Genomic DNA, 14,615 nt, shown 5'->3' with positions numbered 1-14,615 from the left:
ACAGTTCCAGCTCATCGACAGTCCGAGCAAATAAATCTCTGGTCTTACTTTTTGCCACTGCCGTTCGTAGTATTTTCGGAAACTAAGCAACCAGAAGCAGAGCAGACAATCTGCTTCCTGTTTACATGCTCATGCCCAGTGTATGTGAATGGTCATGTGACATGTGTATTCAAGCGTGTTAAACTGGACGGCGATACATGGAGCTAAAACACTCATCTTGATGGAGACTCTTTTTATTTTAACCACTGTTGTAAAATGAAAACATACTAATGTGGATGTAGCCACTTGTGGATTTTAAATGAGTGTCACTGTGAGCCTGAGGGCCCAATGTATACTGTGTCACTTTACCAGCAAACAATATAAGATAGTTTCACCAATGAGCTTCAGCTGTCGGAGTGAACAACCACACATCTCAGTGAAATCAACTGTTTACAATTACTCCTGCACCTCTTAAACCACTGGAGGCCAAATGAAAATGAGTTTTCTCATCGACCCAGAGTCTGAAGAATCCAGTTTGCATCTGTCAGACAGTTCTCACCATTTATCCAATAATTCATCCAGCTGTATTTAGTTATGTCCCTGCACCCAATAGCTACCTCTTCACCTATTAATACTTGGCCATCAAACAGTGGCAACTGGCAGAGCTTTAACCAAACCTTATAGTGGTCAGCGGCTCAGACTAGAGGACGACCACCATCTTATCAAGTGCCTGGGGTGAAGCCTTCCGCTCTCTCTTCCCGTCCTTATCAAGACCACAATGAATGTGCTCACCAGGCTGTGAAATGAAAATCATTGATGGCCCCTCTCTCAGCATCAAAGTACACCCTTCCCTTACCCCTCTGTGCCCCATTCGTAGGCACACTGAAAGCCATAAAATATGACAATCCTGCTATATCATCCAGGTTAAACTTCTCCATAATTGCATTAAACCAATCATACTTCTTTTTACTTGGTCTGTTCTTTTTCTCCCCATGGTGAACATATGGACAGTGATGCATTTGTTCATATCACGGCGGTAATGAGAGGACCTTGGTCCCCTCTGAGGTGACACAGTGACCCAAATATAAAGATAAAGAGAGAGGTAGGTACATGTGTGTGGAGGTGAGGAAAGGGTGGCATACCTGGATAGCTCTTTTTTTCAGCTTTATTTTAGACCTCTCCAGTGTCATCAAACCTTAACAGAAAATGTATTTATTTATTTGTTAGAACAATTAAAACTATACCACCAACTTCATACCATCCTGAAAAACTCAAAGTCACAGTTACCAGTAGTTGGACAAAACAAAACAAAAACACAAACGCTAATATAAGGTGCAACAACAGTTTGACTTTGTTGTGGTCTGTGCTTGCGGATGTGTGTGTGGTGGATCTGCAGAGATCTGTGTTTTTGTTTTTTCTGGCACTGCAAAGAAAGTGGCAGACTTCCAGGGCAATGTGGCCAGGGTTGATAAGTGTAACACGGCCCAGGTTACGCTCTGACCGCGCGGTCAGGCCATGAGATTTGGTGGGATTACCAGTGAGGAAATGTTGCCATGGGGACGGTGGAAGGAGAGCGGGGCAGACCCTGTAAAACATGCAGCAGGAGTTTCATATAGATTAGACATACATGACCACTGTCAGCAGTGCCAAAGCATTTATGGACATTTTGAAAGAGGATTAGAAAGTGAATCCCTTTGCTCAGTTTCTGGCGAAGGATTTCTCAGAGAAATTACTTTTCATTCATTTTCTGCTGCACATTACTGTGTTGTTCTGGGGACATGAAACTTGTAAACAGGCTTATAAATGGCTTAGTCTGCACTAGTGTGTATTCCATGGTGTTTAATTCTAGATATAAAGGATTTGACTGCTGTGATAATATGTGATTATCTGCCTTACATTCACTTGCAGTGTGAAAAAAAAGTTAAAAAAATGTGTCATGATCTCAGCTGTTTTAGTAACTGATGCTTATTTGTCCCATCTAATGATTCAGTGCTTTTACATCAACTGCACTTCAGTATTCATATTTCCAGATGTGATCACATGCACCTGCAAGTGTATATGCATGAGTCCATTCTTTTTCTTGTGAGCATGAAAGCACATAGCCTGGATCGAATCAAAAGCAGACAGACCCATACTTACATACAGTAACAGTGAATATACAGTAACAATGAATATAACAACAATCATCAGGGGATCAGAGTCCTCACTCTCTTACTGATTGATGATTTTTGGGGCATTTTCAGGTTGTTTTCATATTAGCATTAAAAAAAATAGTTCTGCAAGGATTTTGCACAACTGGTAAATATATATACTGTATTTTCTTATGAGCAAAAACATATACAAACATTTAAAGAGGTTAAACTGCCCTAAACGATCCTTGCTGACCTCACCCCACATATTCTATATTTTGATCTCACTTAGGAGGCTGTTGCCGTGCGTCTTATTAGCACAGAAGACAACATCTCGCTGGGCTGCCCGCTCTGCCTTATGTCTCCAGTCTCACTGTATCTAATGAGGAGACTTAAACAAGAAAAGTTCGTGTGCATATTTATGTGATAACACATGGGAGAGAAGATGGAGGTTTCACAGTTTAACTAAGACCATGTGTTCATACTGTACATACATGTCGAGCAGGTATTGATTTTGAAAATCATAGTAACATAGCAACCTGATAAGTATCTGGAGTAATCAATCGTATTTTTTGTAGTTTATTTTTTTTTCTTTTTTTTTTTTCCCAGAAAGTGATACATGGAAAAAAAAAAAAGAAAACAGCCTACAAAAACAAAGTGAAATACTCAGTGTCTAGTTTGGAAAAGAAAATCACTGTTTACATCCTATCTCCTACTAATAGTCAGTATTGCTTTCTATAACAAGTTTCTTATGTTAAGCAGATCTGAAACAATCATATGGGTCATTCTGGAAGGCACTGGAAAAACTATCTTTAGACTGTCGGAATTGTTTCCCATCAACCACGTCCTTGCTATAACGTGTTGATAAATATTGCCAATGAAGATACTTTGCCAACACACGGTTACATATAAACATATTTACATTTACCTGATGACAATTCTGTTCATTTTATGAAGAGAAACATTTTTATTTTATTTTATAAATGTTTTGAATAATATTTGCTTTGGAGATGATGACCTATGACATGACACTGGAGGGCTGACATCCCCCAGGAGAAGTGTAAAATACCTGTAGGAGTCCTGGAGTATTAATGTGTTCACAGTTTTATTTCACGATGCTTTGTTTTGCTTGAAAATAGGCCACAAAACTACATTACAGCTTTATCACAGACTGAGCAGGAGATTTTGTGTTAATTGATAGAAAGTATGGCAGTACAAGTTAGCAAGAACAAAACAAATTACCAGCAAAACTAATTACTCGAGCTTTATTTCTTTATTTCTTACTATTTGATTGTTTACTTATTAATGTGCATTATTCTCTCATGCCATGCAGTTGCATAGTTTTTCTTTGCTTCATTACAGATTCCATACACAAAAAATGAGGAACATCATTAGGCTACATGCAAATGTGGAGACAGAAGCTGCTAACAATGCCTTTATTTCCAGATGCTTACAAAGATATAGGTCAGCTGTGCAACATTTCTACAGCCTTAAAAAATAAGTGTGCATCATATTCAACACGTCTGTACTTCCCGGACAGCACATAAAATATTTGTGTTATCTGTCAATATGTGATTAGTTAATAGTAATATATAACACATATAGACACAACTAATACAAACACAGTGAATGTTGACACACCCTACAACAGGGCATTCATTATGCAGACACACAACCCATCAATGATAGAATGCAAGAGGGATGCAAAGGCAACATGGGCCATGGGTCCCCACTGTAATCTCACACAGAATGGCAGCAGTGACAGAATGAGTTTTCTCCCCATTGAATAGTGACACGGCTCTTTGTGTCTTTTTGATTTTCTCTCTTTTCACATGATGTGTTGGGAAGGAAGGATCCCCTTTGTGTCAAGCCAAAAGACTTAAAAGCAAAGTTGGATCTAGATGCATTTATGTTGTGTGTGCGTGTGTGCGTGTGTGTGCATGTGTGTGTGTGTGAGACAGAGAGAGGGAAAGAGGGATGAGTACACAATGCACAAACTGCCTGGATCCATGCTGTTCTATAATACCAGGCACAAACAATGTTTCTGGAGAAAAATATAACGTCACTGCAGCTAAGTTTGTTGACAGTTTGTAGAAAATATCGAAGACTGAACAAGAAAATGACAAGATTATTTTTCCCCCTCTTAGAGTTTGTTCTGTGGAGCACACTCCTTTGCCTGTATATAAACAGCAACTGCTGCTTTCAAACATTCATTTCAAACGGCTGCTGAATGTACAATTTATTATTTAGCTCCATGAAATTGTGGGAGTGGAAGTGAGTAAAATCATTATACCTCAAAGGGCAAACTTTTGCCCTCATTTGATTGTAGTTTCTCAATTACTGAGTCCATTGTTTTAATCTCTTCAGGGACAGATGCTAGATTAAGAGGAGCTGAAGATAAAAAAGACTACGTTTCACACCACCACTCATTTACCTACAGTTGGATTCCACTTAACTTGAGAACACTTCCTCCTGTTCACCTTGACTTTTCTGCACATAAATTCTGCTTCCCATGATGTGCAGTGAAATGACCATTTCAGCTTTGATTCAACCAAAGTGATGTTACTAAAGCAATATCTAATCATTTAATGACCCTACAAGCTATCCGCCCATTAAGTGGAATCACAAGGGTCCGTATGTCCTTCTGTGTGTGTGTGTGTGTTTGTGTGTGTGTACAAAATGTATCACTTCATAAAGATTTTTTTAAAGCTGCATTAGGTGATTTTTGAGTGTTTGATTCTATGTCATTAAATACAACCCAACGGTCCATAGACATGCTAGCAGCTCTGACAGGCTGCACACTGGGGCTTTGGGCTAAATGCTAATGCCAGCATGGACACAATGACCCTGCTAACACACTGATGTTGAGCAGCTAGGCTATAATGTTTTCCACGTTCACAATTATAAATAATTTTCTAATTAGCACTAAACACAAGGCACCGCTAAAGGAGTGACATTAGTTTAGCAGGTATTTAGTCATAAATCAACAAACTGGCTCTAAATATTAATATAATGATAATGTGCTCCAAAATTAACTGCAATCCATCGATATTCACAGTGGCCTGCAAAAGTCAGGAGATCACCAAAGTCAGTAGGATTCATCCTCTAAGAAACATTATCACTATGAAAGAAGGGGTAAGAGACAAAACCTTATTGGAAAATTTCAATACTACATTATATACATTTTGTTGGAACACCAGTCCCCCCATACTACTAGCATTTCTGCCCTTTCAGTCAATTCAGCAATTCACATACCCTGTCACATGACCTGCTGATGAACTGAACAAAACATACAGTAAGGAAAAAAGCATAAACCAACCCAAAGCAGGCTTGTACTCATTTAACAATTTGAACAAATTATATTACATCTTTGTAGATGATTTGTAGTGACATGCTGATCATAATTAAACACTGTGCAGTATACGTGTTTTTCAGTCGTTCCCTTCATACAGTAAGTTTTATCTCTTTTGTTTAACGCCTCCGTTAATATACAAAAGATGAAATACAGTTTTCTCTTGTCAAGAACCATAAGCAGCAGCATGTTTCACTGGGGGCATTCTTAATCTTGCCGTCACAACTGTTTATTATTTTTTTGTATTAATTGAAGCTGTTATAAGTGGGACATGTTTGAAAGCCATAATATATGGACATGCTCAGGGGAAGCCGTGTCTCTCAAGCAAGACTTATTTTCTCGCAGATCAATGTGTTATTTATTCCTTGACATGTTTATTGTACATTTGTGCAGCTGATCCTGCGCAACAAAATGTTCACACATGTAATGACATTTTCAGAAAATCTCTTTACAGATAAAGACTCAGACAACGATCTTGTGTCTCGGATTTTCAATTGTGATTTTCAATATATAAATTAGGTAAATGTCATATAATACATGTGTAAAATTGTTATGACCTCAATATTCAGTTCCCTTCTGAAAACTTTTGAATGGCAATCACTCAGGTCCAATAGATAAGTCCCAAGTGCACTTAGTGGGATGTATTAACCTCAAAAACACAGCAGTGAATCTGAGAAGTTGCTAAATTTGCCAAGTTTCATGTAAATGATCTCCCAGGGGAATTTCCCTTGAGTGTGCATGCAGAACAGAGGATGATTATATTTAACCATGGAAAAAGTTCCTCTGTGTAAGCCAGTCATCAAATTCTCTGTGCGCTCCCCGTTTGCTATTGTTCTACTCTGCCGCATTTGTTTTATACCTGTTATTGTCTGTCATCCACTCCATCACTGAACCAGGACTTCAGATGCCTGCAAGTCACTGTTTGTTCCTTCTTAGAGGCAAGGAACTGAGAGGAAAGAGAGATGCAGGAGTGCAATGGAGGTAATTGATACCTAGCTTTGCATACCAGTGACTGTGACTTTCAGGACATTAAGGAAATAAAAATGCAAGTCTTTGTAGAGATTAACAAATAGGCAACCAAAAATAGAATCACAACAGCACTGCTGTTCTTAAACAATACTTGTTTGTGTCGAGTGACTTGCGATGTGAGGATGTACGGTTGTTTTCTCTGCAAACATAACAGTAACAGAAAGTGCAAGTACTATTATTGTTAAGCATAATTTTCATCTCCACCAGAATGACTGAAAGTATATTAAAAGACTGAACGATACTGAAAGTGTTCACAGTATGAGCCCTGACATATTTTTCTATGGTTGAAAACCTCAGCACTGTCCCAATCAAGATCATTTTACCTGAAAATCTGAAAATGATGCCATCATTTCCAACATCACCCCATGTTTGAAAATCTGCACCAACTTAAAATGAGCGAGCAGGCAGCGCAGTGTTTTGTTTTACAAGCAGACATTCAGTATGTCAATTAGAGTATGACACTTCAAGGGAACTATATCCCAATTTAGAGTTGACTTCATGGTTACATCAGTTGTTCTGATCGCATTGTGGTGGCAGGAAAAGTGGAAACAACTAGTGTGAAACAGGTGAGATCCCCAGAATAGCAAGAAAAAAAAAGTATGTTTATTGTGCTGTCGGATGTCACAATTGGAAAACAAAAAAAGACGACATTGATCTTTATATACCGTTGCCGAACACGCCCTTTGGGGCTAAACGCAGACGTTTATGTTCATAAGCCATTAAATGGACAGACTGGACTGATGAAATCGCCACTGTTTATCACACACAAAGGCAAAATCAATGATGTAGTTAATGATGATAACTTAATAACAGCCGCAACCACAATGATGGCATTCTCGGTAGGCTATTTCATTAGCGACATTAGCATTTAAGCAGAACTAGCATGTAAACAAACCGAATTGCTCATAGACACTTTGGCTTTGACATCAGGCAGTACATATGCAAGCATTTAATGAATGAATGGGGAATATAGTAATATTATATCTGCTTTACTTGCAAAGTTACAAAGTTAGCTAAGCTAAGACCACATGATATCATTAGCGTTATAAAGTAATCAGTGAGGGTGACTTAAGGGGAAGTGTCCATGGTTCCAGAATGTCCAGATTTTGCTCAGGCATTGTTCACTTATTCTCGTCTTTAACTTTATCTTCTGCTGGCAAACCATTCAAATGTTTGGAGAGGACATCCAGTTGATCCATATACCTTGTATATTGTTTTAAAGTGACACCTGATACCGCTGTCACTTTCTGTCACTAGTTCAGCTCCACCCACAATACACGTCAACACTGTTTACAAAACTTTTTATGAACTTAGGTTCTATTTTAACCTGGACCTTTACTTCTAGTTATAACTTTTAACAGACAGAGCTCATTCTTTAGTTTTCTCCTGTGTAAATACTTTTAGCAATTTTAAGCTCCCCTTACACTTACTGCAATGCTATAATTACTGTTTTTATTAAGTGTTATTAATATTGCTTAATGTGATACAGTGCTTCTGTGTGTTCAACTTGTTCCTCTTCTTCTTCGTCTTCTTGTGAAGTGACCTTTATGCACTCCATACCAAATGACTCAGGACTGCTGAGGTGCAGCCATCTGGGATTGTCCTCAGGGTTCCATGAGTGACACAAAATCTCTGTAGAAATTTGGTTGCTTGGAAGCGCAAGTAACCTCCTACTGAAAACTGTGAACCACCCCTCTCATATTTCCGAAGATAATTTTATGATTTGCCATTTGATATCAGCTTGGGAATTATGGGTTAGGCAAAAGAGAGTTTCTGGGGGGTTAGTGTTAGTTTTCTTACTCTTTTTTCTTCTCCACTCCTGCCCACCTCGCTCCCGCTTGGAAGCTCCAGAGGAGCAGATGGCTTGGCATCACCCTGACAGCCCAGTGTCAGCCTGTCTCTTTGGTTTGTCATCCAATCCAAGACGAGCTGTTAGCCCTGAATAAACACAGAAAGTGGCACACCAAAATTAGGCATTAACAATCTGAGGGCACTATTGAACTGGAATATGAAAACCCACCAAGATGAACCTCAATCAGGAAACAGGTTCGCACAGCAGGACTCTCCCTCGAGGGACAGAGACCATTAAAATGTGACAGAGAAAACAAACACATTTGCTTTGCACAGTTGGTGTGAAATGCCTTTATTTATTTTATATCAGCTCTAGGTGAGCCCAGGATGTGCAGAGTTTTCTCTGTGATAATTTCAATTTTCTTCCTCGAGAATGCCAAAAGAAAAGCAGCAGGCTGTTCACAGAAGTGTAGGTACCAAGAGCAGAGGGGCCACATCAGCCAGTGCAGAGCTGTTTCATTTTTCTGTTAACTTATAGACACTAAGATAACCTGCCAACATCTATCAAGTCTCTTTGTACAAATGTACTTTACCTGCAGCTGCACCAGGATCCTCTCTAATGACACCACACATCTATTCTGTTTTTGATCTCTCTAATCAAAATAACCTCAAACTGTTTTCCTCAAAACAGATTTGGTAAACACTGCTTTTTCATCTATGTCCTTCAGCCTAGAGTAGACCGAAGCTGCATGAGGCACTGACAGACACACTTATGGTCTAGCATATGCTGTGTGCACAGACAGTAGCCATTATCTCTCCCCTGTGCTTCCCAACAGGGCTGGCACTTCCTGACTTTGGTATGTTCACATGAGTTAGTGCTAAGTCACACTCTTGTGAACTCATTCATTCATCCAGTCGTTCACCCGAGACCTTGGGGAAATGGAGAGTAAGGAAAAGATAAGCAACCTTTTGTTTTACAATGCAAAGAGTTGCTGTTGAGCTCTGTTCTTAAGGTCCTACACAGCTCAGTCTAGCTCCTTGTCCAAGACTGTCTCCTACAAACATTTACACACAGCTCCTTTGCAAAAGCAAATACGTTTTGGGAAATGTAATCTTGAGTGGATACATTAAGGGTATGAGGTTATGTGTTTAAATAACATACTTTGCCACAAGTCACAAATACATTGATATTGACCATATCAGTATTAGTTCATAGACAATGTGTTTGTTTTCCGCCAAAATATCCGATCTTGTAGTGCATTATAGACTTGTAGGGACTTTATGGTTATGTTTACTCACTCACAGCAGGTTAAGGAAAGATCCTGATCTGGTTTAAAAGCAAAATGCTTTTGTTTAAACATAACTACAGAGGGGATTATGGATGCATACACTCTGGTGTGGTAATTGTGCGACAGCCGCCATCCACCCCAGCCACCTCCTGATGACTCTGCAGCTGCCCTTTAATAATAATCATTCATTCAAAACAACAACAGCACCACCAACAACAGCAAAAAACAAAAAAAACAAAAAACATTACAGTTGAATTACGTTGCCACCTCAGCATAACTTGGAAAGAAGTTAAATGTGATTCGTAGGAGACAGGGTTGCTCTCTCAGACTTTATGTCTATTATTGTTTTCAAGTATGTGTCCACTTATGCTTGTGTATACAATGGAGTTTAGTCTTCTTTTATTTTCTGTACTCAGGTGATCTTGAACTCAATGTGACTTCCTGATTAAATAGAGTATAAATAAAAAATGGTCATGAAGAAATAAAAAAGACTTCCAATAAGTGCCTCTCACCAATGAAATGAAATTTAGTTTCATAATTGCAGGGTGGATAATGATTTGTTTCAAGATTCGGTCAAAGACAATGGCAAAAGGACTTAATATGGTCAGTAATGTATTTTGGGCCTAAACCACAGAGCAATTCTATGACGCACTAAAACTGCAGAGACCTGAAAATGAACATGACATTTTTAGTTCCTCTTGTTGGGGCCCCAACAGCAGCATTCTGAATGGATGGAAACTGCTGAAGAGATTTTTGTTTTTGTTTGTCGGGCAAAGAAAATTTTACTCGAAATAATAATGTTTTTTGGGTCTTAACAGGGTGTAATGAGTCACCTTATTCTTACTCTGACTTTATAATGATAATAAGATACATTTGTTATTGCCTTGATTTTTGAAGACAAGACTTGAAATGATTTTCAAAAATTACACAATTACAGAGAGCTATTAACAATTTACATCAGTCATATGTCATACACATTGTCCTCAGACATCTTCAAACACAGAAGCTGCTATATAGTGACGTAATCTGAAGTATAACAAGAAATTAATTAGACGACAAAGCCTCTGACAGCAGTGCTGTGTTTTGTCATCTTTATCAGTATTTACCCGTGTTTCCATCATGCATCAGTGTCAGTTTTTAAGCAGCATGTGTGCTATAAAAAAATATGTCTTTCTAACAGCTTCTACAGTGTTTGCGTTTTACACGTGCTTCATGTCGAGCGTGATCGCCTGTCAACATGTCAATCAAGACGCAGACCCAAGGTTCAGTTGGTGCAGGTGTGAGGGGCACTAAACATATGGATGCATTTAAGCATTTTGTGAAAATAGCAGGAAATATATAATTAGCGATGTTGAGGCTTGTAACTTTATGTAACAGCCATGAGTGTAGGAAGAGTTGTTATAGTTATAGCTGCTATAGGTTGTTGCAGAAGAATATATAAACAGTAAAGGTAAAACATCCGGTAGTGAGTGATGATGCATGTTATATGTACACACACAGGTGCATTTATACAGTATTTATTCTTTTTAAAGCTGTGTGGCACCTTCTGCCTGTAAAGCCAATTGTTTTTTGTTTGTTTGTTTGTATATATATTTTTTTATATTGCTGAATCCTACTATGGACTTGTGGAGGTGAGGAGACAAAACAAACACTGTATAGAGAAAATACTGGCAGCTGCTGATGCTGAGGACAGATGAGAAAGATTTAGTTTAAGTTTAAGATACACGTGCACGTATGCGGTCATGCACATGCACATAGGCTATCTTGGGCAGCTCCCCCTACTGGAAATATGATCTGCTCACATGCTAACAGCACAGTGTAAAATCATCAATCATAATGAATGACACAATAATGAATATAAATATGTGTTACAACAGTTACTCTACATAGTTTGTAGAGATGAAATATACTGCATCATCATAATTTGTATAACTTTATATCACTACAAAACACTATAGAGTCTACTGCCTGCAAAGAGCAGCACTCACCACAAAACTGAATATAATATATTTTATACGGTCCTGAAAGGTTACCCGTCACCCATTCAAATGCTTTATGACCCCTTTCAGATTAAGTACCAGGTAAAGCCACCAATAACCATGCCCTCTTTGGTTACTGTGAGAGGAAACATTTTGAAATCTAAGAGCAAACACACTTCATCTTTTTTCTCCCATTAGATATTCGACCAACCTGGTCTTGTTTATCTCCATGCGCCTTTGCCTTTTTATTGTCAGTGTAAAACTGTGTAAATCAGCCTGGTAATAAATCATCTGCAACTTTACAAAAAAAACTAAAAAACTAACAATGCAGTATCTTGTTTTCCATGTTGCAATCCTATTAAAAATCCACTTAATTCCATGTCTATTTTTGCTATGTTCTCTTTCTGTGAATAATAGTGAATAATGAAGGAAATGTGCATACAAGTAGCAAGTATTTTCATTAGATATGCACACCATTCACAGTACACAGGTTAAGTTTAATTTTGCATCTAAAACACTGGAAATATTAAAAACCAGCAGCCTAGTGTTAAATATTCTGAAGTTGCCGATGACAGCTACACAACCTGAAAATCATCGGCTTTACAATTAGCTTAAATTAAACTCAAGGAAGGAGCACACCTCCTGAAAACTGAATGCAATTATCATTTCTGATTAACATTTTTCATACGCAGCTTGTGATTACAAGTGCACTCTAGCTGATTTTGTATATGAATATGTCTTTGCTTTTTATGATAAAATAGCCAAAGTGCTAAAAAAAACAAAAAAAGTACCAGAATTAATGTGAGACTATTAAGCATCAACACATTGACTTTGTGCAGCAGTTGTGAGTCATGATTAGAGCGGACTGTTTCCTGATTAATAATCTCTCTGTATCATGTTGTGTGCCATGCATGCATATTTGAACTTTTTCTGCTGAAAACTGAACACAACACGACTGTAAAGATTGCAAAAACAAAGGAGTGTTGGCACAATGTGTGTACGTGTGATTAATTAAGTGTGTGAGAAACAAAGAGAAATGTGGCAAACAGAGATTAGAGAAAGAAAGAGGAGACAGAGAGGAAGGAAGGGAGCTATAGAACAATCATATTAGGGAATTGGGGGTGCGTCAGTGTTGCTACGTGAAATGAGGTGCCCCACTACAGGTTGGTTCCAGGCAGTGAAATGATAGATGAAAAGGGGAAACAACAGTAGTCAATTACAGCAGTGCATGATTAACCTAAACTAATTAAGACCTCTGGGTAATGGAGGAAAAGGAAACAGTAGCCATCCCTTCCCTTTTACAGTCTGAAGTCCCAGTGCAGAATCTGTGCTGAGGCCGCCTTTGTTCTCAGTGTCCCAGTCCTCAACCCAGCTGAACGCCTGCCATCTCTACTGTAACGCTCCCTCTCCCGTCTCTCTACAACTTACAGTATGTTTCAGTCTCTATGTGTATGCGTATCACTGTGCGTCTTTGAATTACTGAATTGGATGGGGGATGATGCTGCTGTCCACAACCTTAAAGGAACAGTTCATCATTTTGGGGGTTACTGAAATTAAAATAAATAAATAAATAAATAAATAAAAAATAAATATTCACTCTCTCACCCAAGAGTTATCTGAAAAGCTTGATGCCACATCTGTAAAGCTAGAGCCAGCAGCTAGTCAGCTTAATTTAGCACAAAGAATGGAGACGCGGACAGATAGCAGATAGCCCGGTTCTGTCCAATGATAACAAAACAAGTAGCAGCAAGGAGGTAGCAGTATATTCCTGGACTCTTGGTAAGTCTTCGTTTTTTCCTATAGGTCAAACAAATAAGATATAAAGTGTTATTTAAGCCCCTTTTACACTGGTCCAAAAACAAGCCAAGACCCGCTAATATTGGGCGTTTGTCTGCAATGGAAAAATCAGCATTCACTCCCGGCTCAAATGACTTTGCTGTAGTTGCAGGTATTTATCTGCTCCGGCTCAAAACAGACAGACGTGATACCTGTTACACCAGAAACACAGCGGCTACACCGAACTCAGGGATAAAAGAGTGAGCTGCAGGCCGCAAGTTTTAAACAACGCACAATCACACAACCAAGCGTCTCACACAGAGGCTCCAACACTTTCAGGAGCATCAACCCAGGGATGAGATGCAACAAATCTGTTTTACCAGTCTGCACACCAGCTAGCAGCTCACTCTTTCTCCCATGCTTCTGCATCTGTGTGTGTGTGTGTGCTCTCTGTAACTGCATGTGATGAAATTACTCCCTGCAGTTGTGTGTCCTCTCTGAACAGAGGCAAACTCGGCTGGCAGTGCAAAAGGAGTCAAACACTTTTTTTGGCGTGTTTATCCAGATTTGAAAAATCCACTTAGACCTGCTAATTTCGGTGTAAAAAGGGTATTAGTGAGTTTAAGGGGTGGTGGCTAGTGTATATTTAGCATACCGATAACACTTCACATTTCCACAAGAAAGCAAATAAGTGTATTTCCCAAAATGCTGAACGATTGCTTTAACTTATATCAGTGACAGCGGGGTAAATTGAACATTATGGCCTGCAGAGCTCTGGATTCATAACTCTGGAAAACAAAATCTTGACTTCATTGTTAACAAAATCTTTCACAAGTCAACAAAACCTTAATCAAACCTTATAACGTTTTATTTTCTCACTTTGAGGAATTAAGTGTAAATTCTTAACAAACGCAGCTAAAGCAGTAGCATGTACATAAGCAGACCAATTTGTACATGTATTTGAGAGACACACAGATGATTTTTGTGACAGCTATCACTTCAGCAATGTCAATCACAAAATCAAAAGAGTGGCTGTGACAATGACACCCATGAGAAAAAGCTGCTGTACCGTATCACAAGAAAACACATAAATCAAACATCATCTCACTCTGTTCTGCATATATTTTTACCCATTTTCTGGCGCATGAATACACTACAACACACTGGCATGCTGATTTTAAATGAATTGGAGTGTCGGTGGAAGAAACAGATGAAGGGGAAACCACTCTTAAAATTTCTGTCATACTTGGACTGACTACTCTATAAGGCGAGGGGAATGAAGCATCTTGTC

At 38.7% G+C, this 14,615-nt stretch overlaps 1 long non-coding RNA gene across 1 annotated transcript in view; it reads right to left on the bottom strand.

Moving 5' to 3' along the window:
* Positions 1-3,530: 3,530 nt before the first annotated feature.
* Positions 3,531-14,615, bottom strand: part of LOC111657878 (uncharacterized) — a 30,945-nt gene continuing 19,860 nt past the window's right edge. Inside the window, exon 5 of the long non-coding RNA XR_002760955.2 lies at positions 3,531-8,427. This is a non-coding gene — a long non-coding RNA (uncharacterized LOC111657878). The remainder of the gene's footprint in view (positions 8,428-14,615) is intronic.

The sequence above is a fragment of the Seriola lalandi genome, unplaced genomic scaffold, assembly GCF_002814215.2.
Source record: "Seriola lalandi dorsalis isolate HSWRI2012SDOR001 ecotype SW California unplaced genomic scaffold, Sedor1 jcf7180002054417, whole genome shotgun sequence".
Lineage (NCBI taxonomy): Eukaryota > Metazoa > Chordata > Actinopteri > Carangiformes > Carangidae > Seriola > Seriola lalandi.
Note: the sequence above shows the minus strand (reverse complement) of the source record. Positions and strands in the feature narration are given on the sequence as shown.